Genomic DNA, 27,610 nt, shown 5'->3' with positions numbered 1-27,610 from the left:
TCAGGTCTCCGTCACAACACACGGTGGACTACATCAACCGCAAGGGCTTCCACTCACTGAACGTGCAGCTGGTATGCAACCACCAGAAAAGCATCCTGAAGGGGTGCACATGGTTTCCAGGGAGTGTGCACGACGCCTACATCCTGAGTCATTCGCAGATCTGTGCAGTCTTCCAAGGTCCACAGAAGCTGCAGGGATGGTTCCTTTGGAACAAGGCTGTGGCTGATGACACCCGTGTGGCGGCCTCAGACTTCAGCAGAGCGACGGTATAATGAGGCTCATGCTACAGCTTGGAACTTGGTGGAGCAGACCATCGGGATGCTGAAGTTGAGGTTCCAGTGCCTGGACTGGTCTGGTGGAGCCCTGCAATATAGTCCACAAAGGATGTCACGCATCATTGTCGTCTGCTGCACGCTTTACAACCTGGCGCTGCAGTGGGGAGATGAGCTGGTTGAGGAGGAGATGGAGGAGCTGCATGACTCCTCCATTGAGGAGGACGCCAATGGGGATGAGGCTGAGGAGGTCGTTGGAAGCAACAATGATGGGGATGAGGCCCTCACACTGGCTAGATGAGGCAGGCACTCAGGAGGCCCTCGTAGCTGCTAGATTTGTGGAAGATGATGACAACATGCAGTGAGATGACTCCATAGATCCTCACATCGCAGTTGTGAACGTTTGACTCCAGTCTAGCTTATGGCAGCGTGAAAACCCTCTGTGAGAATCCTCCTGTCATGGAGACACAGTGGAGTCCCTAATAGTCGCTTGATCGCAGGAGGATGATGATGACATGCAGTGAGGACACTCTATAAATCTTCATATAGCCTCTGAGAATGTCTGACTCCTGTCTGGCCGAGGGCAGCTCACTTGCACTCCGTGATCAGGGTCATAGCATATAGATGCAGCCATGAAACTTTAGAAGAATCTGATGCTTTGTCCGCTTTCAGCACCTGAGCCATTCAGGAGCTGGAGCATAGCATCAGTGGTCACAGATGCTGGAGAGTTGTGGGCCAGCTCCTCCATAAAGGTGCTGAGAGCACACAGAGAGAATGAGAGAACTCTGTGGTGCCTGCCCACTACATTCTGGCAGCAATGACCAGCACTGCCGAGGTGCAGGCATCAATAATGTTTCCAGGGATTGTGAGGCCGGATCATCACTTTGGCCTGAAGGCTGCACGGATCACAGGGAAGCGGCCCTGGACTGAGATACCTGCCTTTATCTGGTGCAGAAATGTTTCACTTCTGAGTGACAAGAACACTGCTCATCAGAACAAGGAGCCATAGGCAGGGAGACATTCTTGAGAGTTTATTGACAATAGTGAACATTATGTACAAGTGATTAACACCTATGCCCAGGCTGTGTAAATAATTCTCCTTAACTTTCCTAACCCTGTCGCTACGTTTTGTTGCTCCTCAGACATTCACAGTGAGGTGCAGGCAGCCTGCTGACTGTGACGCCCTGTTTGTGATGACTTTGGCGGGTGCCTTCTGGAGGACCCTGGCCTGCTTTTGGGGTTATGCCGTGTGGCAGTGGCTGCCTCCTCGGCCTGTGGAGCTGGAGCTGCTGAGGTCACAGGAATAGGGGAGTCAGATTGGCTGGACACTCTCAAAGTCACCTGGATGGATGGGCCTGGAGTGTGTACCTGCTGATCCTCCTCCCTATGGGTGCCCGGCGGCCCCAGGCCAACTACTTGAGGGGCAGGGGTAGCTGGAGTGAGATCGAGCTGCCTGGCACCCCTCTCATATACACACTGTTGGAGGCCAACTATGGCATCAGCGATGGAGTTGAGCCAACGCAGCAGTGCAGTAGCGAAGTCCTGGACCAAGGTCTCCATGGCGGCCACCACCCTACCAGTGTTAACCTTGGTGCATTGGCATGCCAGCGTTATCACCTCAGCCTGAAGGCTGATGACCTCCGCCATCGTGCCTTGAGATCTGAGGAATGCAGCGGACACCGCTTCCTGATGTTCCCGAGTTTGCCTTTGCAGCTCCAGCAACTGTGACATGACCGAGTCCAGAGGCTCGTCATCTGAATCGGACTCAGCAACGTTCTGGCCTCCAGCAGTCCTCTGAGTGCCGGACACCTGGGATGTCCCTGCTGCCGCCTGCTGTGGATCAGACAGTGCGATGTGCTCACCAGATTGTGACCCTGGGGCTACCCTAAACAAGGCCTGCAAAGGTGTGTATCTCTGTGCTGGTAAAAGGTGTGGGTGAGTGCTGTGATGGGACTTCAGGGAGGGTTCCTCCAGATTCCTCTTCAGAGGTTTCTCGGGGCTTGATTGGAGGCCCTGGGTCATGGACTCCCTCGGCTGTTTGGCAGATGTGCCTGCAAAAGCAAGGAGAGATAATTAGTGCACGGCAGTGGCCTGTGAAAGATGACACATCACTCACGGGATGGTTGTCTGATGGATGTTGCACAACTGGGTCCTTACTTGGTAGAGCAGCGCCGACCTCACCGTCAGGACAGGACCATTCCAGATCATGGCCGGCCAGCTGGATGGCTTTGTTTTCAAAGACCTTGATTTCGGGCATTCCGCCACTGGTCAGCTTTTTCTTGTTGTGTGCCAGCTTGTCCTGCGTGGATGTGTATGGAGAGAGTGTAAGCAGGGAGCCTGCCAGGCCGGATGATAAGTATGCCTGGCCTGTGTGGGTGGTGGGTGGCCCCATGGATGGGATGAGGACAATGATGGTGAGTGTGAGAGAGTGAATGGCGAAGTTCCTTGAAACGGTAGTGAATGAGGACCCTGTGGCTGTGTGATGGGTTTGTGAGTGTGTGAGTTGACAGTGATGAGCAGAATGACTTAACCTGGCGGAACGGAGGAAGTAATTTATCCTCTTGCAGTACTGGGTGGCTGTCCTCTTCTGAAAGGCGTTGACGCTGACCACCGCTGCCACCGCCTCCCAAGCTGGATTGGTCACGTTGCTGCCCACCCTGTGGCCAAAGCGGGGATATAGGACATCTCTACGAGCCTCCACAGCATCCAGCAGTTGCTCGAGGGACCCGCCTTTGAAGCGGGGGGGCTGCAGTCTTTTTTCCTTTACTGGCCATGTATTCCGTGCAGCAGTGGTGAGCTGGAAGCAGTGAGCACTGTGCTTGGCTGGTCTTTAAACACGGCGCCCAGCGTGATGTGGCATCAGGGTGATGGCCGGTGGGCGAATGAGAGCCCACCCACCATAGAAACGGCGTGTTTCCCAGGAGTGCATAAATAATGAGGCGGGTTTAGGATGATATGGCGTGAAAACCCGCCATCATGGCCAGCGGGTAAAACATCATTTTACCTGCCCACTACCGCACTTAATGCAAATTTGAGAAAATTCCGCCCTCTGTTTCTCTCTCTACAGGTGCTGCCAGGCTTGCTGAGTATTTCCAGCATTTTCTGTTTTTACTTCAAATTTCTAACAACTGCAGGGTTTAACTCTGTTCTTACAGGGAATTTGTATTGCGGCTGGAGTGGGGTCTGGAAGTCATCCTGCAACTAAATGTCACCAAGGAAATGCTCAATAATGGCACAACAGGGAGAGAGTCGACTTCAAGTTTTCTCATGATGCATTGGGTCAGGAGAGGAGGCGAAATGTAATCCACATGGGATCATGATACTCTCCAGGTATACTCTCAGAAGGCCGTGGAACCAGATAGCCATGGCATTCAATGCCCAGAGTCAAGCCCTGAGGGCCTGGAAGGAGTGTGGCCAAAAGTTCAATGACCTCAAACGAGTGATAAAGGTCAGTGAATATATCTTCAAGTTTCACAACTCACCAATGTATCACTTGCCTCTGACACTGCTGAATGCACCACACCCTCATCACTGACCTACCAATAAGCTTGACCAATCACAGCTCGTACCTAACATTCATAGCGTCACCTCAGCCTCATTTAGCACTCCTGGAAGCCTCATACCCGCACCTAACAGCCTGCGCACACTGCCGTGATAGCCAAATCAGCCAAACGCATTGCACCACACCTATTGACAAAATTCCATCTCTCTTGCAGATCAGGGTTTCACATAACCAGAGATAGCAGGAGCTAACCAGAATCACTGCATGTCCTCACTCCCAGTGGATGAGATGATGGTTGCATCATTGGAGTGTTGGGGCTGAACCATCCAAGATGAAGGTATCCTCGTACTTAATCCTCATTGTCACATCCTATTTCTCCTCATCCTATAATGACAGACTAACAAGATACAGCTCACAACCACCTTTTCAAGGGCAACTAAGGATGGGCAATAAATGCTGGCCCAGCCAGTGAAGCCCACATCCCAAGAATGAATAAAAATTTTTAAAATGCAGATGGTGTAAACATGCACCTCTTAATTTTCCCCACTCCCTTCACACATCAACCCCTTGTTACGATCCGGTTAGGGACCAGTAACTCTTTGTTAAAATAGACAAAGTTTGAAATCCCAGGCACCCACTAAGAGAATAAAGACACAAGATTCCACGGTTTTAAACAAACAAAATAAACTTTACTAAACAAAGTCAGAAAAGTAAAGTAATTTACAATAATATTAAAGCTGTATGCCCGTATGACTCTGGAGAAGTTAACCCTTGAGTTAACCCCTTGGATCGTTAACCCTGTTTCTCTCTCCACAGATACAGCCAGACCTGCTGAGTATTTACAGCATTTTCTGTTTTTTCATAAATAATTTGCAATATCTACTTATACTCTACATTCAGAATTAAATGAGAAAGATATGAATTAACAAGTAAACTGTGGTAAAACACACCAAACTGCACAATAAAGGGCAGATGCACCCAAGACAGATCTCATGGGTTTCTCAGCACCCCACCCAGAAGTCAGTGTCCACAGTGAGTTACTTTTTTAAATTCATTTACGGGATGATGGTGTCATTGGCTAGGCCAGCATTTATTGCCCATCCCTACATGCCATTGAGAAGGTGGTGGTGAGCTGTCTTCTTGAACCACTGCAATCCCTGTGGTGTAAGTACACCTGCAGTGCTGTTCGGGAGGAAATTCCAGGATTTTGACCCAGCAACAGTGAAGGAACGGCGATATATTTCCAAGTCAGGATGGCGAATGCTTTGGAAGGCAACTTCTAGGTGGTGGTGTTCCCATGTATCTGCTGTTCTTGTCCTTCTAGATGGTAGCAGTCGTGGGTTCAGAAGGTGCTGCCTAAGGCACAATCATAATCTTGTGAAAACCCTGTCTCCCTCAAGAGGGATTGTAAGACTCCACTTTCTAAGATCCAGCCTCTGAATGCCCTCAAAAGCCGCTCTGGCTTGTGCGGCTGCCTCAATGACTTCACACCTGCTGATGGTTCAATCTCTTCTCCTGAGACTGCTATCCATGGGATTCACAAAAATGTACTCGTGCACATGGGCACAACTCCAGCTCCTCAGCCATGCCGATCAGAACACCACTGATCCAAAGGATTATCTGTGCCCCAATGCAGCATGGAGTTAATGACCTTCCTCTGTCTTTGCAGCTCCCCAGGCCTCCTCTGAGCCCAACCTGTATGGAGCAAACACGCAACATCTCTTTTACTGCCTGGAACCTTTTTCTTTTCTCCTCTCCTCAGTGGTTTCTCTCCCCAGTGGTTACTATCGGTGGTCTCCTACTGGTGGTATCCTTCTCCTGGTGGTCTCCTCCTGGTTGCTCCTTCCCTGGTAGTTTCTCTCCCTGGGCCCTTCTTCTCTGGGATCTCTCCCTGGGTTTCTCTCTCTGTCCAGGTACTCCCCTTGTATATGGCCTGAAACTGGGTCCCTTGATTGTGGTTTTCATGACACCATCGCTATCCAGGCGCACTGCCCGATCCCTCCAGCTGTCAAAAGAACTCAGAAAATCGATCATGTACAGCCTGTTACCCTGCCATGCTCCGCGCATGCGCCAGAGCTCCTGGGCCTGCCAGAAATGGAGTCCTTGGCCTCCGCCCAGAACAAGTTAAGTTCACATTTCTTAACACTCCACCCTTATGTCTTTCTGTTTTCAGATATCCAAGAACTGCAATCTGACTAGACAGGTGGAACAGAAAGAGTTGGAAGAGCAGGAAGACAATGATGAAGAAGAAACACTGCCACTCACTCTCAGATTCCACACCACCTGCTCAGATACTGACATTGAGCATACTTCAGCGGATAGCTTAGAGGTGGGTTCGGCACAAAATGAGATAACAGGCACAATTGGCCAGTAGCCAGGGCAAGAGACAAGGGCACCTCAGGAGTCAGGTTCACAGAGAACATAAGAACATAAGAAATAGGAGCAGGGATAGGCCATTCTGTCCCTCAAGCCTGCCCCACCATTCAATAAGATCATGGCTGATCTGCCCCAGGCCTCAACTCCTCTTTCATGCCAACTCCTCATGACCCTCAACTTCCCGATATTTCAAAAATATATCTACCTCCTCTGTAAATACTTTTAGTGATCTAGTCTCCACAACTCCCTGAGGTAGAGATTTCCAGACATTCACTACCCTCTGAGAAAATAAATTCCTTTGCATCTCACTATTAAATGAATGTCCTCTTATTCTGTAACTAAGTCCCCTAGTTTGAGATTCCCCCACTAGTAGAAACATCTTCTCAGCATCTACCCTGTCAAGCCCCCTCAGAATCTTATACGTTTCAATAAGATCACCCCTCATCCTTCTACACTCTAATGAATAAAGGCCTAACCTATTTAGCCATTCTTGATAAGTCATCCCAGGAATCAGCTTAGTGAATCTCTTTTGAACTGTCTCCAATGCCAGTATAACCTTTCTTAAATATGGGGACCATAACTGTACATAGTACTCCAGGTACAGCCTCACCAACACCCTTTACGGTTGTAACAAGACTTATCTATTTTTAAACTCCTGCCCCCTAGCAATACAGGCCAAAATTCCATTTGCTTTCTTAATTACTTGCTGCACCTGCATGCTAACTTTTTGTGTCTCATGCACAAGAACACCCAGATCCCTCTGTGCTGCACTTTTTTGGAGCCTCTCTCCATTTAATAGTCGGCCTTTTGATTTTTTCTACCAAAGTTCATGACCTCATACTTTCCTACATTACACTCACTTTGCCAAGTTTTTGCCCACTCACTCAACCTATCCATATCTCCTTTCAGATTTCTTATGTCCTCATTATAACATGCCCTCCCACCTATTTTTGTATCATCAGCAAATTTGGATACATTACTCTTTGTCCCCTCCACCAAGCCATTAATATAGATAGTAAATAATTGGCGCCCAAGGACTGATCCTTGTGTCATTCCACTAGTTACGTCTTTCCAACCTGAAAAAGGCCCATTAATCCCGACTTTCTATCTTGTGTGTGGTAACCAATCCTCAATCCATGCTAATGCATTACCCCCAATACCGTGAGCTCCTATCTTGTGTAATAACCTTTTATGTGGCACCTTACTGAATGCCTTCTAGAAATCCAAATACACTACATCTACTGGTTCCCCTTTATCAACTCTGCTTGTTATATCCTCAAAGAATTCTAGCAAACTTGTCAAACATGATTTCCCTCTCACAAAACCATGTTGACTCTGTTTGATTGTGTTAAGCTTTTCTAAATGTCCTACTACTTCTTCCTTAATAATGGACTCTAGCATTTTCCCAAAGATAGATGTTAGGCTGACTGGCCTATAGCTTCCTGCTTTTTGTCTCCCTCCCTTCTTCAACGGGGACATCACATTAGCGGTTTTCCAATCTTTTGGGACCCCCCCCTGGAATCCAGTGAGTTCTGGAATATTTTGACAAATGCCTCCACTATCTCTGCAGCTGCATCATTTAAAACCCTTGGATGCAGGCCATCAGGTCCTGGCGACTTGTCTGCCTTTAGCCCCATTAGTTTCTCAAATACTTTGTCCCTTGTGATAGAAACAGTTACAAGATCTTTCCTCCTATTAGCTCCTCGCTGATCTGATATCTTTGGAATGTTTATAGTGTCCTCCACCGTGAAGACCAATGCAAAATATTGGTTTAAATTATCTGCCATTTCCCTGTTCCCTGTTATCAATTCTCCAGTCACATCCTTCAAGTGTCCCACGCTCACTTTAGCTACTCTCTTTCTTCTTATATACCCATAGAAGCTCTTGCTGTTTGTTTTTATATTTCTTGCCAATTTACTTTCATAATCAATTTTCTCCCTCTTTATTAGCTTTTTAGTCATCCGCTGCTGGCTCCTAAAATATTCCCACTTCTCTGGACTATCGCTAGTTTTCGCCACTTTGTATGCCTTAGTTTTTGTTCGGATACTCTCCTTGACCGCCTTTGTTAACTACAGAGGGCAAGGTTACATACAAGTTCTATTCCTGAAGACTTTGACGTGGTGGGCTACAGGGAAGGCTGATGAATGTGCACAATGTAATGCTTGGTGCACTGGCAGCCTGCCAGAAAGCCTACTTGCAATGTCAAACCACATTGAGGAGGCTGGAACCAAGTTAGCACAAAGCTTGGGAAAAGTTTGGAGCCCATTCTTGCCACCATGGAAATGGTTGACAGCTCCTTTTGGACATTTACAAACTCAACAATGAAGCAACATCTGATGGTCAATGCCTCAGCTTCCATTGTGCCACAGGCAGAAACCATCCAACGTCTGCAGTGGGATCTCAGACTTTTGTAATGCAAGTTCAGCTTGCTGTCAAGGAAGCTCAGACTGCTGCTATGCAAGCTTAGTTTGTTGTCAGGAAAGCTCAGACTGCTGATTGCAGTCTGGCTTTGGATACCAGTGCTCAAAGAGGTTTGTCAGGTGTCACAACTGTCCAAAGATCTGTCCTCCAGTTGATTAATTTGAATTTTGAGGTGCCTGCCCTGGAATGTAGTAGAGGATGATAGAGTAACAACATTTACCCTCCTACCACTGCCACTCTGCCAGCACCCCTGCTGTTGCCTGCCAGCCAGCCAGCACAAACCACCCATGTGGAGACAATATAGTCCAAAGCCATGACTTCTAAGCGTACAACCACTCGAGTGCATCCTGCAAGACTATCTGCAGTCTCCCCACGTGAAAGTCATGAGCCTGCCACCGGCCATGCTGGAACCACTGTCATAGCATTGTGTAGGAGCACAAGGACTGACAAAGGCACATGGAAACCAGATGTTAGGGAATACACATGGATCATTAGATGCATTATAGCACGGTTTCATTTATAAATTTCGTTGGAATGTTTATTTTGTTGTGGCTTTTGGTTTTACATTGTGGCCAAGTTGACACTGTGGTGGTCAGTGATAGAGGGAAGGTAAGGTGTGGGGCTGTTGGTGAATACGGAATTGGGGTTGTTTTATCTGGTAGCACAGTTGAATAAGATTTTCATGAACAGCCTAGCCAGAAAGGGGCTGGAATGGTTGCCTCCTCTGTTTCTCCTCCTCCTCCTTGTACTCCTCGGCTAATCTCCGTTTCAAGGGGAAGTAATGTCACTGGACAAGTAGTCCAGAGACCCAGGCTAAAGCTCTTGGGACATGGGTTCAAATCCCACCATGGTGGCTAGTGGAATTTAAATTCAAATAATTAAACCTGAAATTGAAAAGCTAGTCTCAGTAATAATGACCATGAAACAATCATCGATTGTCGTAAAAACCCATTTGGTTCACTAGTGCCCTTTAGGGAAGGAAATCTGCCATCTTCACTTGGCCTGGTTTATATGTGACTCTAGACCCACAGCAATATGGTTGAATCTTAACTGCCCACTGAAGTGGCTTAGCAAGCCATTCATTTCAGGCGCAATTAGGGATGGGCAACAACCTTGCCAGTGACATCCACATCCCATGAAAGAATAAAGAAAAGAAAAGATGGCTATTCCCTCATGATGTTGAATTTGTACAGTATACAAATCCCACAAGTCTAGGCACCCATTCTGCTGAGCACTGCAGAGCTCCTCCAGAGCAGTCCAGGAGTGGAAGCATTGTTTCAGCATGCCAATCCTCTGCTCTCTCATATTTCATATTGCAGCATGGCTCTCACATTGCCAATGTGTGTGGGCTGCATTCTAGTCACGAGCCATGCCATCAAAGCATAGCCCTTTTCGTCCAGAAGCTACCTTTGATTTATCATGGCGGTTCAAAGTAAAGTGGCACAGCGGACTGCTGCAGAATGGAGGTATCATACCTGCTGCCAGGATACTGAGCATTGATCTGCATGCTACACTGTGTATGGTCAGACAACAGCTTGATGCTGAGGAGTGGAATTCCTTTAAATTACGGTATAGGGCAGAATTGACATGTGGTGCCCACAAAGTAATTCCTGTGCAGTCAATGACAGCTTGTACCCTGGGGAAGCCTGCAATCCTCCTAAAACTGCTTGTTTCTTCTGCCTGCTTCTCTCTGGCAAGAGCGAATGAAATTTATTCAGCTCTCTTATAATACGGAGTCTCAGTATCCACACTTACACAACTGTGGACAGCAAACTAGGAAATATTGCAAATATTGCCACTCCAGTCTCGAAGGAGACTGATGCATAAATGTTCTTGGCCACAGTCGCCTTCACAGACACTAGCAATGCGCTTCCTCACCTTTCTCTGAGGTTGTGATTATGGCTGTAGTAGATGGCAGATTTCAGTGCAGCTGTTCTTACTGAATAGCAGATATCTGGCACACCAGGCTGAATTTTCGTTCCTGGGTCCCAAACCCACTGTCGGAAGGAAATGCAGGTCAGGAACCCACAAATGCTGGCACTAGAACCCGGAGGACAATTTTCGAGGAAGCAGCTGTAAAGAAAATATCATTTTTTCCAATATTACTGTGGGATTCTATGAAGCAGGCTTGTGGGGGCTGTGTGTGTGTGTGTGTGTGTGTGTCTAATTTAATTAGACTGAAGACAGTCAGATGGCAAGGTGTAAATCATCAAAGGGTTAGTGTAAAGCAGGCATTATTTTTGAAGTGGAGATCGGCAAGTAAAGATGGGTTACCAGAAAATACAACATGAATAGGAATTTGCATTAGAAGATGAGTGAGGAATTGAATTTTTAGCTGTTGATTTTTAAAAAGAAGTCAAAGGAAGTTTTACAACTGGCAATTATCATGAATAAAAAAAGCAAAGTTATTAAGTTTATTTTTCCCGAAAGTGGTAGCCATAAAGACAACATGAAAGATTTTTGGATTCTGGGAAAGGTAACTTTCAAAAGGCAGTTAAGAACAATGGGTAAAAATGAAAGGGAAAGAAATATATTTAAGGAAAGATTGAAAGCTATATGAGGTGGGTGTGTGGCCAGGTACTGTGTGAGCAGCCCTGTGAAGGAAGCAGCTTATAAGCACCCCAGAGAAGTGTCTGGTTGTTCCAGAAAGCAAGGTTTTGTTCCAAGCCTTGGATTTCCATTGTCGGGCAAGAGGGAGAGAGAAGCATGTGAAATATCTCCATTATAGCCACAGTGGGTACCTTGCAGTAATATTACTGGATGGTCTATAGATTAAGAATCTATAGGGACTGTTGCCTGGGAAATGGTGTTTATTTCTGAGTCTAGCTAAGTAGAAATCTTTTGGGAAATGTTATAACACTAAACTTAACTGTGTAATTGTAATCTTGTGTGTTAAGTTTTATTTTCTTTTGTTAATAAGTGTTTTAATTTAGTATTTAAAATCTCCAAAAATGGTAGTGGAATCTTTACTTCTGACTTCAGTACACATACCTCTTCATAATAAATACAAATTGCAAATTGTTGTGATAGCTTGACCAAGTTTCCCTCTGTGATTTGGTCAACCCAACAATTACCATCTGCCATGTCATAACACAGCCATTTAAATGGCTGTTCCTAAAAGTCCCATCCAATTAAGGGTGGAGGGCAGGCTCCTGAGGACAGAGAGCCAATAGGAGGCTCTCCAGCACTGGAAGATTGGCATCAGACGTGGATGCTGCCGATGAAGGTAAAGGAATTCAAGGTGAGACCACCCTCTGAGGAATTTCTCAAAGATTAAAAATTATAAGTGGCCACATCTGCCAAACCGTCATTGTGGAAGGGGAACCCCTGTAGCCCTCCCGCAATCATAGCTGGGGGTGGAGGGACGTCAAATTCAAAGAGGCATCAATGGACCTCTGGTCTGCTCACCTCAATTCATCAGTTGGGATTTGGCCTCAGGAGAGGGACCCGCCTGCATCTGGAATTTTCTCACAAGTACCCTCAATGGGCAATTTATTTGCCTGTCGCCTCAATGCAAATTGCCCAGAGGTGGGACCAAAGCGGCAGACTGGCAAGCTGGCTGGTAGTAGGAAATTGCAGACTTGCCTGCTGGAGGGCCCAATCCAGCCCACCTTCCACATCCCATTGAAAATTCAGCCCATTGTTCCTCACTGAGGTTCAGGTACGAGGTTACTCTCTGAACACTGTGGGCAGATATGACCTCCTGCTGAAAGCCTATTATGGCACAACCGATGATAACTGCTGAGTTGTTCAAATCCCTAAGGGAAACTTGAAACAACTGCCACAACTTGTTTTACAATTTGTATAAATTTTGAGATGTGTGCCCTGAATTCAGTAGTAATAAGACCACCAAGTCTTTTTTGGTATTTACAAAACTAGATTAAACATTTATTAATAGAAGAAATGACTTTAAATACATACATAGATCTACAAGTTACTACTATGATAATTTCTAAATTCCCCAATCAATCTAACTCCTAGTTACACTTTCGTTAAGGCAACAGTAAGACACACATTTTAAAAGACCCAAGCAAAGAAACATCCTGAACAGGTCGACTTCCAAGTGAGTTTTCTTAACCTCAGCCCTTTGAAGACAGCAGCTTGAGGCATAGATGCTGAAGGCTTTTCACACACTTGTAAGATCATAAAATGCCTTCCCTTACACACAGCCCTTTCTCCTTCTTTATACTTAGCTTTCTCTTTGAATGCAAATACTCATTGTTTCATTATGTCTTTGGACTTTAGCTCTCTGATAATAAAGCCCCCTCATAACACTAGGTTTTACCAGTAATCTTTGGGAAAAATAAACACACATTTCTAAACTTTACCTGGCTGGGTCACACATTTCACCCCTCCTTTGTAAACAATCTAGTCTAGTCTATTTCAAAATGCAGATGTTCCCTTGACACCAGTATTTCTAAACTTCCCCATGTTTATCTAATTAACATTTTAAACCTAACCTCTCTTCTTAGATCAAAGCACCCAGATTTAATTCAATTAAATCTCTCACACACACACACACACACACACACACACAGATTCATATAACTATATAGACACATCCCACTATTACTCTATTTTACAATAAATTCCAATAACATTTTGAGAATTATTATATCTTCTTGACAGAGCTCTTCTCCCTTTCCTTCTCCACCTCCCCCTTCAAGCAGTTTGAGCTGCTCTGCTGTGACCCCCCTGTTTATTCTCCCTGTCATGCTGCAGTCCAATAGGAATGCATGCTACTGCATCCATGTCTGGGAGCAACTGGTTTGTGCAAAGGTCTTGAAGTCAGGACAAAATCCTTCAGCACCTAGCATACCACTCCCTGTGGACAGCAGGAATTCTAAAGAACACTAGGAACCACAAAATACTTGTACAATTGCAGCAACAGCAGGTAGAAATCAATCAGCAACCAACCCGAAAGAAGATCCCTTCAAATTGCGCTGGTGGGTTGGCGGGGTGGTTGTGGGTGACGGTTGAGGTCCTTCCCACTGAAGAATGTGTGCTTAGCTGCGCATGATCAAGTGGCAGCGACATTGAGCTACAAACTGGCATCTGATCAGCATTACACAGTAGAAACTCCCTGCCTGCATGCTAACACACACACCAAAATGGCATCCAGCACGGCTCACACCACATGTGTGCGCGTATGCTGGGAGACGCCATTTTAGAGGCATAACAGCAGCTATAGCACCTAAAAACTGGACCCGAAGGAGCCAAGTTTTGTGGCTGAAATATTTTGTCTGGTCAAACCTTCACCCTCTAGAGGGAGCAAACAAGCAGCAATTGAAGAGTAATCCAGTGTATTGATAAGAGCTGAATTTTCAGACAGGTAGCGAGACCCTGACTGTATGGGGGCCGTGAGACCACACATGTCGTCAGGGCACCCGCAGGTGCAGCATTCTAGGAGGTGGCCTCCTATTGACGATCTCCATTTTTCCCATTTTATTCAGGACAGCAGGAGGGGTCATGAGGCAGGAGGTCCCTTTTAGAGGGCCCATAGGACAGGAAAGCCGGCAGCCCCATTGGGAGAGGTTGGTGCCACTTAGACAGAATGGCCTCAACATGGGGGTGCTCTGGGATGTGTTGTGAAAATTTGAGAATGAAGAGCCCCACTGCTGGTAAGGCCCTTGGTGGGGACAGATAATTCCTCAATGGAATTTGGTTACACAGAAAGTTTTCTTAACACTCTGTATAGTTGTTTGAATATTGTGCACAGCTCATGCCAGATGTAATCCTGGTGAAGTGAGGATTGGTGAGGATTCTTGAGAGGAGCACACACTGCATTTTATGGCCCCATTCCCACCCCGAAGGGGGCCATAAAATTCCGGCCTCTGATTGTGTTTTTCCTGCCCAGCTGAGCAGCTTTGAGGCTGTATCACTCCTACCATCATTCTGAATTTGGCCAGCTAACTCTGCATAGACCTGGGATCCAAATTTAAATATTCCTGGTCAATGTGGCTCAGCGATCGTTACAATCACTGCACTAAGCAATGGGCTAAGATAGGCTGCTTCTGAATTTAAATTCCTCCATTCAGGGGACAATGGGTGGAATTTTCTGTGCCCACTGGCATCTGGTGTCATGGTGGGCAGGAGCAGACAATATGGCAGGAAGGCCAAAAATCGGTTTCACGCCATCGAGAAACCAGTTTGCAATCGTCCACTCTGTCCATCAATGGAATTTCCAGCCATCGGGTATTCATTGTAATACATCTGCATATCATTATATGCCCAGCTCACCGGAATCAACCCCATGTCAAATTTACTGCCCACATCGGCGGGAAAACACGCCACTACACAACTAGTGTGACATGCAGAAGTCAGGACTCACCTTCACAGCCTTGCTTACATCGTGGATATCTGAGAAGCAGAAGATGCTGGAGCCCGACAGCAACGGGACCCTGGAGGAAGGCCTTCTCATGCTGGGTGGATTCGGATGCACATGGCTTCGCCATGAAGCAGCTCATGAAAGGTGGAAAATCACGGTTGAGGGTCTGCTCTGGGACTTGAGTGTCTTGGTCATGGATGATTCTCGAGGGGCTGGAGGGGAAGGTCCAGCTGCGAGTTGAAGAGGAAGATGTACTGGGCAGTGGGAGAGGAGGGTCTAAGTTTGGCTGGGAGAGGAAGGTGTGTCAGTGGGGTGAGGTTGGGAGGGAGGGAGCGAAGGTGGCAGGGGAGGCTAGGTTGGGAGAGGGGGAATGAGGGTGTCGGGCGATGAGGTTGGGAGGGGGGAACGAAGTTGTGAGGGTTGGGTGAGGTTGGGAAGGGGGCAAGAAGTACGGGGAGAATGGGGTAACAGGGGAGAATACGGCAACTGGGAGGTAAGTATAAGGAAGGTGTAAAGGAAGGAGTTCAGAGGGGGAAAGGCGTCCAGGGGGAGGAAAGATTCTGGGAGGAGCAAGGAGTCTGGAGAGGGGCAAGGGTAAGAGCGGAAGAAGTAAGGCTGGAGGAAGGAGTCCAGAGGGGGGAACGAATAAAGGTGGAGGAAGGAGTCAGGAAGCGGGGAGGACTAAGGGGGGAAGGAGTCCAAGGGAGAAGGAGTCCGGCGGGGAGTAGTCCATGGCGGGGGAATGATTCTGGGGGTGCATTGGAGGAGTCTGGAGGGGGAAGGAGTTCCAAGGAGGGAAGGAGCCCGGAGGAGGGGATGTCCAGGGAAACGTGCAAGGAAGGGGTTATGGAGTTGATGACTGGCTCCTGGGGAGCGAAATGAGGATGGGCATAGTAGGAGGGAATAGTGAGAATGACAGAGGGCAGAGTGAAGCAGGAGGATGAGGGAGTGACAGTATTGGTAGAAGGGTAGGCGAAGGTGGTTGGTGAGGACTTGGAGGCAGACATGGACCCTAGTTGATGGGAAGGAGGTTAATGTGGATGGGGTGGAATTTTCAGGAAGGTAGGGAATGCACACATTTACCTGGACATCCCCAAAAGTAAAGGGTTGTGGCTGGTAAATGATGGTGGGGAGGTGGAAGGTGATGCCAGAGAGGTCGGAAGCGGAAAGGATGAGGGACCTGAAGAAAAATGTTAGGCACACTACAGTTGCAAATCCAAAGTGAAAGGAGACTCGTGGTGGGCGGGAACAGGAGTTGCATGGGAGTGTCACAAGTGGGTAGGTGGAGATGCAGGTCAGCTCAGATGGACAACTGAAAGAGAATCCCAGCAGGCAGCATTGAAAATGCTCAGGACATTGAGATCAGTGTGATGGGGAAAGGATCCATGTGCATGGGAGGGTGTTTGCACAAAGCTCCAAAAGGCCCTGCAACACCTTCCAGAAACACTTGTGGGCTGACTGCATGCAGCTGAACTGCTAGTAGGGCGGAGGAATGCAGTGGGAGGACTCATGAAGCCTGTTAATTAACCTGAAAGACAGCATTACACATCATTAAGTGAAAGTGAATATATTTTCAGGTTATAAAGTGACAAAATGTATTCACCTGTGCAGACAACTGTGATCAGAATTTCTTAACTTTTCCAGACCTTATACTTCTAGGTGCTGCCCTGACACCCGCAGCAGGGGTGGAGACAGCCTGTGCAATGGTTGACTCCGTTGCCTCTGATGATTTTGGCATGTGTCCTCTCGAAAACCGAGGCCTTGAGGGCCTCAACTTGCTTTAGCTGTCCTCCTGTGGGACAGCTGCTCCCTTTGTGGTGACAGAGGTGAGGTTGAGGGGGTCACCAACAAAGGGGACTCAGAGGGAGCAGACAGCCTCTGAGATTCCTGAGTGGATGACCCAGGGTGTCCAGCTGCTTCTCCTCCTTCCTTCCAGTACCAGAAGGCCCTGACCTGACTCCTTGAGGGGAAGGAGCACCTGGAGGGATGTTGAGGTGCCCCGTTTCCCTCTCGCGTTGCCACTGTAGGAACTTACCCACAGCTACCGTGATGGAGTGCAGGTCTGCACACATCTCCGCGTTCTGCTAGACCAAGGTATCTATGGCGTCTGCTATCCTCCCCATGGAGACCTCCATACGTGCACATGTGGGGACCATTTCATTAGAGAGAAGACGAATGCACTCCTCTGTTGAGGTCTTCCACCAGTTCTGTGTAATGTCTTCCCGCCTTCTGCTGACTCTCCAGGGTGAGTTGGAAGGCCGAATCCAGAGGCTCATCATCTGACTCGGACCTCCCAGATGCCTCTTCCCCAGCAGTCCTCCGAGTGACGGGAGCTCAACTAACTTGCCTCCTCCTGCTGCAGACACGTGTCTGTTCGGTGACCACCGGACTGTGAACGTGAGCCTGCTCTACATCTAGGTCCCAACAAGGTGTGTGTCTCTGTGTTGGTGGAGGGTATGGATAAGCACTGTGACAGGTCTTCCAGGCTGCTTATGTCCAGCTCTGCAATGGAGGTGGTGTCCTCTTGGCTGGAGGTGAGGACAGAGATGGAGCTGAGGGACTGGCTGGCTAAGGCTGTCAGTCGCTTGACAGAGACCCCGTGAACCAAAGTAGACACAATTAGTGCATGGCAGCAGAATCAAAAGTAGGAGAGAGAGCACTCACAGTTCTGTTGAGAGAGGGATGATGTGGTGCAGGATCCTCAGGTGGGTGTTCACCGTCAGCCCCAACGTCGCTGCAGGGCGGTGCACGTGCTCGCCAGTCAGCGTGATGGAATTAAAGTGAGTGATGGGCCTAATGTGGGACAGTCCACCTCCAGACTGGGACCTCTCCCTGCTGTTTTGAGCCAGGTTCTCCTGCATGAAAACTGATGGGGAGAGTGTGAGCAGGACACATGGCACTGCATGGAATGTTTGCGTACTGAGCAGAGCTATGGATGGATGCGGACTTGAGCTCCAGAGGATATGAGCCTGATGGAGGTATGAGGGTGTGTGTGAGAGTTAGTGGTGTTGTCTCTTGAGGTGTGAGAATCCTGTGGATGTTGTGATGGGTTTGTGAGTGTGTGAGTTGAGAGTGATGAGAAGAGTGACTTACCCTGGCGGAACAGATGACACCATTCATCCTCTTGCGGCACTGGATGGCTGACCTCTTTTGCAGGGCATTGGCACTGACCACCACCTCCCATGCTAGGTTGGTGAGCTTGCTTGCTGGTCTTTACCCATCGGGAGTAGGTGACATCATGGCGGGCCTCCATGGTGTCCAAAAGGCGCTTGAGAGACGCGTCACTGAACTGGGTGGCTGCAGTCTTCTTGCTTTTCAGGTCCATGTCTTCTTTACAACAGTCCTGGGCTGGAAGTACTGAGAGGTAGGCGCATGGCTACACTTTAAATATGGAGTCCGGTGTGATGAAGCAGTGAGGTGACAGCCTGGCAGGTGAATCGGAGCCTGCCTGACATTGAAACGGTGTGTTTCCCAGGGATGCATGATGAAGAAGCAGGTTTGGGATGATACAGGTTGAAAAGCTGCCATTGCAACCTGCTACTGCACTTAGTGCAAATCTGGGATGATTCCGCCCAATATTTCAGTCAATGACCATTGTGGGCGCTAAATGTGAGTTACATAATGAAACGTCTAGCAAAAATAAACACCGAGCTTGCAGCTCTTCAAGATAATAGAGGCAAATTTGCATACAAAACAGATTATTTACTGTAAATACAATCTGTAAGGAGTACGTTTTTTGACCTTTATTGAAAATGCCCTTGCTTAAATAACAGAATAAAATAACGGTAAACTGTATTGTTTGAGGGAGATCATGAAAACCTTGGAACAGCAGTTAGCTTCTCAAGCCTGTTCTGAACATGGCCGATCTGTGACCAAACTCAGTATACCCAACTTTGCTCCATGTCCCTCAATATATTTGGCATCAAGCTCAGAGTTAAAATTAACACTTGATCTGCCATTAATTGAAATTTAACCAAAGAGAGTTCCAAACTCCTACCACCCTCTGTGTGTAGAAATGTTTCCTAATTTTAAGGACGGGCTCTAATTTTTAGACTATGCCCCCTAATACTTGACTCGCCAACCTGTGGAATTAGTTACTCCCTTTCAGGCCATTAAACACCTCAAAATTTAACATCAAATCATGCCTTAACTTTCTGAATTCCAGAGAATACAACCCTAGTTTGTGTAACAAAAGCAAAATATTGTGGATGTTGGAAATTGCAGGTTAGGTAGCACTTGTGGAGGGAGAAACAGTGCACGGAATTTTCCAGCCCCCCCCATCCCCGTGGCAGGTTTCCCCGCGGCGGGGTCGGCGAGCCATTGAAATCCCCATTCACAGCGGCGGGACCAGAAGATCCCGCTGGCGTTAGGGGCTGGAAAATTCCAGTCAGAGTTAACTTTTCCGGCCCCTCCACAGTGGTGGTCTGGGCGCAAAGGCCATTTTTTATTTTAAATTTCAAAATGCTGGCGAGACGGTGCCTCCACTTTGTTGGGAGGAGGGGGTGGTGAGTCCTCCTGCTTAGTTGCCTGCCACAGTATCCTGCTGCTGCTATTGGCCCTCCAGCTTTGAAAATCCACCCACTGTCCTTAATTGGATGGCAAACCCGCCCTCTGGCCGTTATTTGGCCAATTTGAGGAAAATAACATGTGAGTGACTGTTCCCACACAGTGTGGGTTTCTGACCCTCATTTGAAAATGAAAACGGGATTCAGAGACCCGAACAGAAAATCCTGCCACTGAACTCTTTCACTCTCCGTAGATGCTGCCTTATCTTTGTTTGTGTATTCTCACCTTGTAATTTAACATTTGGAGTTCAGCTATCATTCTGGTAGACCTACTCCGTCTGACCTCAATGCTCAATATATCCTGCCGAAGGTGTGTTGCCTAGCACTGAGCACAGTACTCAAGGTGTGACCTAACCAGGGCTTTGCAGCATTACTTCTAAGCCCTCCTATTCCAGTCTTTGAAATAGAAAGGCCAGCACTTCATTAATAAAAGTAGAAAACGCTGAAAATATGCTGCAGGTCAGGTACCATCTGTGAAGAGAGAAAGAGTCAACATTTCAGGTCAATGGTCTTCCGTCAGAACTGAGGAAAGATAGAAATGTAATAGATTTTGAGTAAGTGAATGTGGAAAGGGGAAGGGGAAGAATGAAAAGGAAGGTCTGTGATAGGATAAAGGGCAGGAGCGATTCAATGACAAAAGATTTCATAGTACAATAGCCAAAGCAAGTGGCAGTAGGATAGGTTAAAAAAAAACAAGCAATATGTCCAGATGAGGTGTGAATGGATGCATGGCAGCCATCTGAATGCAAAGTGAAGGAATAAAGAAAGAAACTAGAGAAGACATTGAACCAGCAAAAAAAATGATACAAAATAGAGGCAGAGGTAATGATCTCAAATTGTTGAACTCAACGCTGAGTCTCGAAGGCTGTAGAGTGCCAAGTCGCAAGGTGAGGTGCTGTTCCTTGAGCTTGCATTATCTTCATTTGAACACAATAGCAGGCCGAGGACAGAACGGCCAGAGTGGGAGCAAGGTGGAGAATCGAAATGACAAGCAACAGGAAGCTGAGGGTCATGCTTATGGACTGAACGGAGGTGTTCCACAAAGCGATTACCCAGCCTGCATTTGGTCTCCCCAGTGTGAAAAGTGAATACAGTATACTAAATTGAAAGAAGTACAAGTCAATTGCTGTTTCACTTTGAAGGAGTGTTTGGGGCCTTGGATGGTAAGAAGGGAGGAGGTGAAAAGACAGGTGTTACCTCTCCCGCGCTTGCATGAAAAGGTGCCACAGGGAAGAGAGAGGATGTTGAAGATGATTGAGTGGACCAGGGTGTTGCAGAGAGAACGGACACTTCAGAATGCTGGAAAGGGAGGGCAGGGAAAGATTTTTTTTATTCATTCATGCGATATGGGCTTCACTGGCTGGGCCAGTATTTATTGCCCATCCCTAGTTGCCCTTGAGAAGGTGGTGGTGAGCTGCCTTTTTGACCGCTGCAGTCCATGTGGTGCAGGGATACCCAGAGTGCTGTTAGGAAGGGAGTTCCAGGATTTTGACCCAGTGACAGTGAAGGAATGGCGATATATTTCCCAAGTCAGGATGGTGGGTGGCTTAGAGGGGAACTTCCCGGCAGTGGTGTTCCCATGTATCTGCTGCCCTTGTCCTTCTAGATGGTAGTGGTTGTGGGTTTGGAAAGTGCTCTAGAAGGAGCATTGGTGAATTCCTGCAGTGCATCTTGTAGATGGTACACACTGCTGCTACTGTGTGTCAGTGGCGGAGGGAGTGAATGTTTGTGGATGTGCTGATTCATCCTGGATGGTGTCAAGCTTCTTGAGTTTTGTGGGAGCTGCACTCATCGAGACAATAAGGGAGTATTCCATGACACTCCTGACTTGTGACTTGTAGGTGGTGAACAGGCTTTGGGGAGTCAGAAGGTGAGTTACTCGTCATACAATTCCTTGCCCCTGACCTGCTCTTGTAGCCACAGTATTTATATGGCTAGTTCAGTTCAGTTTCTAGTCAATGGTAACCCCCAGGATGTTGATAGTGGGGGGAATTCAGTGATGGTAATGCCATTGAATGTCAAGGGGCGATGGTTAGATTCTCTCTTGTTGGAGATGGTCATTGCCTGACACTTATGTGATGCAAATGTTACTTGCCACCTGTCAGCCCAAGCCTGGATATAGTCCAGGTCTTGCTGCATTTGGACATTTCAGTATCTGAGGAGTCATGAATGGTGCTGAACATTGTGCAATCATTAGCAAACATCCCCACTTCTGACCTTATGATGGAGGAAGGTCATTGATGAAGCAACTGAAGGTGGTTGAGCTGAGGACCCTATCCTGAGGAACTCCTGCAGTGATATCATGGAGCTGAGAACTGACCTCCAACAACCACAACTATTTTCCTTTGTGCTAGGTACGACTCCAACCAGTGGAGAGTTTTCCCCCTGATTCCCATTGATTCCTGTTTTGCTCGGGCTCCTTGATGCCACACTTGGTCAAATGCAGCCTTGATGTCAAGGGCAGTCATGGTGGTATCATGCAGGAGGTGGCGGGAATGTTGGCGGATGATCTATTGAACAAGAAGGCTGGTTGTGTGGAGAACAAGGGAACCCCCTCATGGTTCTGACAGGGAGAGGAAGGGGTGAGAGCAGATCAGACAAAGTGGAGTGCCCTGTCAATCACATTAGCCAGGTGTTTGGGTGGGGGAGGAATCCTCAGTTAAGGAAAAAGGTAGACATATTGGACAAGTTGGTATGGAAGTTGCATCATTTGCACAGATGCAATGGAGACTTCTGATATGTCAGGCTGCTGCTTGGCAAGTTTGTGGGGCATCTCTCCTAATTTTGGCAAAATAGTCATACATTTCTGATGAGGACTTTGCAGGGCCAACTGGGCAAGTTGCATCTTTGTTGTGTCCAGTGCCCAGGTTGATGCCACATGGTCCATATGGTTTTATTCTTATTTGACTTTTTTGTAGAGGTTTGATACAACTGAGTGGCTTGCAAAGCCATTTTAGAGGTCAGTTAAGAGCCATTCACATTGCTGTGGGTTGGAGGCATGAGTAGACTAGACTGGATAAAAAGGGCAGGTTTCCTGCCCTGGAGGTCATTAGTGAAGCAAATATACATTTACAACAATCCAATCATTTCCCTTAATGATACTAACTTTTTACTCCAGAGTTAATTAACTGAATTTAAATTCCCTAGGTTATCGTGATGGAATTTGAACTCATATCGCTGGATAATTAGCCTGGGCCTCTGGATTAGTAGCCCGTAGAATAAGGGTATCTGGCATAGCAAGGGTTAATGTGGGACTGGGAAACAGTACTGCCCACAGTGTGATGTAAAGAGACGCGGTTGTGGACTGGACAGAGACCTTTGTAGAGGCAAGCATGGAGTTAGCTCATAGCTTGGGCTCTACGTAGTTCTGTGTTACAATAAACACTTAATGTTCAACTAAACAAAGCTCAGACCTACTGAACATACCTACTGAGCATACAACATAGCCCAGTAGAATAACCAGTATGCCACCACACCATGTCCTATTTATACATCCTCCTCATGATTGTCAGGTTTGTAGGCAACAAAGAGGACCTGTTCCTACCCCTGTCTTAGGGCAGCTGCTTCTTCTCACAATACTCAGCCTTTTAAAAGTTTCCTGTTTTGACTTTCTCTTTAGTAACCTCCAAGTTACTAAAAAAAAATCCAGTTGAATTACTGAAAGCCACCCCATTCATACAACAGTGATCATCATGGGTAGAAGCAACTCTGTTCATGAAATTAGCGTCAGAAGTTGTGCACTAGGAAAAGAAAATACTGAAATAAGAGTCCATGTCAGTTCTTTTCTTCACATGCAAGAAATTTGATACAACCTGAAAGAAAGCTTATCCTTTAAGTTTAAATTTATCATCGCCCATCTATATCAAAGCTGCAATTCATTTTTTTCCCAATTCAGATTTCCGAGCCCCTCTCCCAGTGATCTCAGATTCCAGGATCTTCCGCAATGTTGCGAAAACCTCACCCTCCAGTTTTCCAGAAGGCAGGGATCCCTATAATTTCTCAAGATTTATAAACCATGGGAGCTTCATTGACAATATAGCTGGATTGAGTGAGTCCTCATCCCAGAACTGCCAGGCTCCAGGACACCTTTGCTGCCAGATTCCATGGCTGCCCCAAGGCTGTGAAGTTAGTATCCCTGAAATAGTATCTGGCATCATAACTGTGAATGTTACAGACAGGAGGGGGTTTAATTTAACCATCCTGATTTCTCTTCTCACCGCCCATCTGTAAACAGAAAGGTGTCTTGATTTTGATTTGCCCTTTATAAGTGATGGTGTATTTCCCAACTCCTCAGTTTTGGTGTGATCCAATTTCTATTAATAACCCCATAGCAAACTCATGATAGGATGAACTCAAAGAGTTAGTTTATTTACACACACTCAAAGTGGGGTGGGGCGGTGGTGGTCGGGGCGGGGGGGCAGTCCGGAGGGACGGGGGGAAGGGGTTGGTCAGATGGGGGTTGCTACATAGCCTGCTGTGCATTCATCAGTGATGAGGGATAGAGATAGAAAGACTTACAGGCCAAAGACCACAGAGCAAATAATTATTTTTCACATGTGTCCAGAGCCCAGAATCAAAAGTCCAATGGTGTATTCACAGAGGTCAGCAAGCTGAAAACTGATGTTGGATAATTCACTTTTCTGTGGAGATGACTTCCATGATGAGATAGGCATGCAGAGATGAGTCAGTCTTGTAGGCAATGGTACAAAGGGTCTAGTAGTTCTTGTAGAAAGAGTATAGATGGAGCCAGGCATTCAAACCTGGACAGAGCCCCTTTTCTGTGCTGCTGCTTGGTAGATGAAAAAATGGCAGACTGAGTCTACAGCTCCACAAGGCAATATTATAGGTTTTACCAGCCAGGGAGGAAATGTTTCGTGACTACAACCTCTCCACTTTGGGTTTGACAAAGGATGTATATCCCTTTGTCTGGGTTCCTGAGATTGTTAATGTTCCAACCATTAAGTCTTAACAAGAGGATGCAGGGTTCATTGTCCTAGCAGGTGAATTGGATCCAATTGGCCAAACCAGGTTTATAAAAGCAAAATAAAAGCAAAATACTGCGGATGCTGGAAATCCGAAACAAAAACAAAAACAAAAATACCTGGAAAAACTCAGCAGGTCTGACAGCATCTGTTAAGAGGAATACAGTTAACATTTCGAGTCCATATGACTCTTCATCAGAACAAAGAAATATAGAAATAAGGTGGAATATAAGCTGGTTGAGGGGGGGTGGACAGGTAGAGCTGGATAGAAGGCCAGTGATAGGTGGAGGCAAAGAAGAGATTGCCAAAGATGTCATAGACAAAAGGACAAAGGGGTGTTGACGGTGGTGATATTAGCTGAGGAATGTGCTAATGATGACATGAAGGGTAGAAAGCAGTACGAGCAAGTGACAGATAGCCGTAGTGGGGTGGGGTGGGGGGAAGGGATCGAAATAGGCTAAAAGGCAGAGGTAAAACAATGGATGGAAATACATTTAAAAATAATGGAAATAGGTGGGAAAAGAATGCTGTTACTATATCCCCAATTGGGTGCGGAAGCCTCCTCCGAGACAACTAATGCCCTGTTGAGTGTAAAATGGTTGTGGAGGGGCTGGTTTTTTCTTGGGTGGGCTCCCGACCTACTTTTGGCTGAGGTGGCGGTGGGGGGAGCAGGGGGAGGCGGTGTTGGGGGAGGGGTGGGGGTGCGGAATGGTTTATAAAAGCCTGGTTTAAGGCCTTGGTATAATTTCTTTGAATTTAGTCTCTGCAGCCCACAGGGGTCGTTAGCATCTCTTCAGATGTAATGAGGCGCAAGTTTCTGCGATACTATCAAATAGCTCTTTTTGTTTGAGGGTCACAGCCAGACATAGCTTAGCCATTTTAAAAGGTCATTGCCCAATTTTAAAATTTTTGAAATTAGCCATGATGATATATATAATTTATATATGTTTTATAAAAATGTAGAGCATGAGGTCTTAGCCCTGTTACAGTGAGCAACACCATAAAACATCTATCAGTATATACACAAATATTATGACTGATGTGTGTTATTTTGTCATCTTGTCCTTCTGCAAATTTATTTTATGTGTCATTTTTCATGAAAGTATTAGAAAGCTAAACATTTACAATGTATAGGACTTTAGAAAATATATTATTGACACAAGAGTCAGCTTCTAACTGATCTTAGCAAAAACATAGAGGGCTGGGTTTTACAGGGTGTCGTGTTCCCCGCCACCCACCTCCCTCCAGCCCCCCACCCACCCCCACCCACCCACCCCTCCCCCCCACCCCCACCCCCACCCCCAGCCCCATCCCCATCCCAGCCAAAAGTAGGTCGGGAGCCCGCCCAAGAAAAAGCCAGCTCTTCTACAGCCATTTTACACTCAACAGGGCATTAATTGTCTCAGGGGGAGACTTCCGCATCCACCTGGGGATATAGTAACAGCATTTGGTTTAGGCAGCGACCTCTGCTTAGATTTTTAAAAATTCATTCATGGGATGTGGACATTGCTATCTAGGCCAGCATTTAGTGCCCATCTGTAATTCTCCATGTTCAGAGGGCATTTTAAGAGTTAACCACATTGTTGTGGGTCTGGAGTCACATGTAGGCCAGACCAGGTAAGGACAGCAGATTTCCTTTTCTAAAGGACATTAGTGAACCCGATAGGTTTTAACAACCGGCAATGGTTTTTAATTCCAGATTTTTTCAAATTGAATTCAAATTTCCCCATCTGCTGTGGTGGATTCAAACCTGGGTCCCCAGAGCATTACCTTGAGTCTATGGAATACCAGTCCAGTGACACTACCACTATGCCACCGCTTCCCCTGATTATAGGCAGCCCCCGAAGAAGAGGAGGTTATGGAAGTCAGACAGAAGGGAAGTCCAAGGTATTGGTGGTGGCCTGGCTGACAGGACCCTGTGAGGGGAGTGAGGGAAGTAAGGGGGCTGGTTTTAAGAGGCCATAGGGGGAGAATTAAAGGAGTATGATCTTGGGAGGAGGGAGTGCCTCCACTGGGCACAGGGGACCCCCCCCACACTGCACCACCCCCATCAATGGAAGTGACCCCTCCCAACCATTTCCTTGCCCGATGCCAGCTCGCCCAGTAAAACCTGCTGGGCTACCCACTTGGCCTGGACCTTCCCTTGCCACAGGTAAAATAGTGGCAGGGTGGGGTGAGGCACTTAAGTTATCATTAATTGCTGGCTAGGCAAGTATTTATTGTCCACCCTAAATGCTCTCGATGAGTCACCTTCTTGAACTGCTGCTGTCCATGTTGGGAAGACAGAAGCCTTTGCTTTTTTATTCATTCTCAGGATGTGGGCTTTGCTGGCTGGGCCAGCATTTATTGCCCATCCCTAGTTGCCCTTGAGAAGGCGGTGGTGAGCTGCTTCCTTGAACTGCTGCAGTCCATGTGGTGTAGCTGCACCCACAGTGCTGTTAGGAAGGGAGTTCCAGGATTTTGACCCAGTGACAGTGAAGGAACGACGATATATTTCCAAGTCGGGATGGTGAGTGACTTGGAGGGGAACTTCGAGGTGGTGGTGTTCCCATCGATCTACTGCCCTAGTCCTTCTAGATGGCAGTGGTCGTGGGTTTGGAAGGTGCTGTCGAAGGAGCCTTAGTGAATTCCTGCAATGTATCTTGTAGATGGTACACATTGTTGTGACTGCGTCGGTGGTGGAGAGGTGAATGTTTGTGGATATGGTGCCAATCAAGTGGACTGCTTTGTCCTGGCTGGTGTCCAGCTTCTTGAGTGGTGTGGGAGCTGCACTCATCCAGGCAAGTGGGGAGTATTCCATCACACTCCTGACTTGTGCCTTGTAGATGGTGGACAGTATTTGGGGAGTCAGGAGGTGAGTTACTTGTCTCATGATTCCTAGCCTCTGATCCGCTGTAGCCACAGTATTTATATGGCTAGTCCGGTTCAGTTTCTGGTCAATGATAACCCCCATGATGTTGATTGTAGGGGATTCAGTGATGGTAATGCCATTGAACATCAAGGGGTGATGGTTAGATTCTCTCTTGTTGGAGATGGTCATTCCCTGACACTTGTGTGGCGTGAATGTTATTTGCCACTTGTCAGCCCAAGCCTGGATATTGTCCAGGTCTTGCTGCATTTGGACATTGACTGCTTTAGTATCTAAGAAGTCACAAATGGTGCTG

Source organism: Cetorhinus maximus, chromosome 1 (assembly GCF_964194155.1).
Source record: "Cetorhinus maximus chromosome 1, sCetMax3.hap1.1, whole genome shotgun sequence".
NCBI lineage: Eukaryota > Metazoa > Chordata > Chondrichthyes > Lamniformes > Cetorhinidae > Cetorhinus > Cetorhinus maximus.
Note: the sequence above shows the minus strand (reverse complement) of the source record.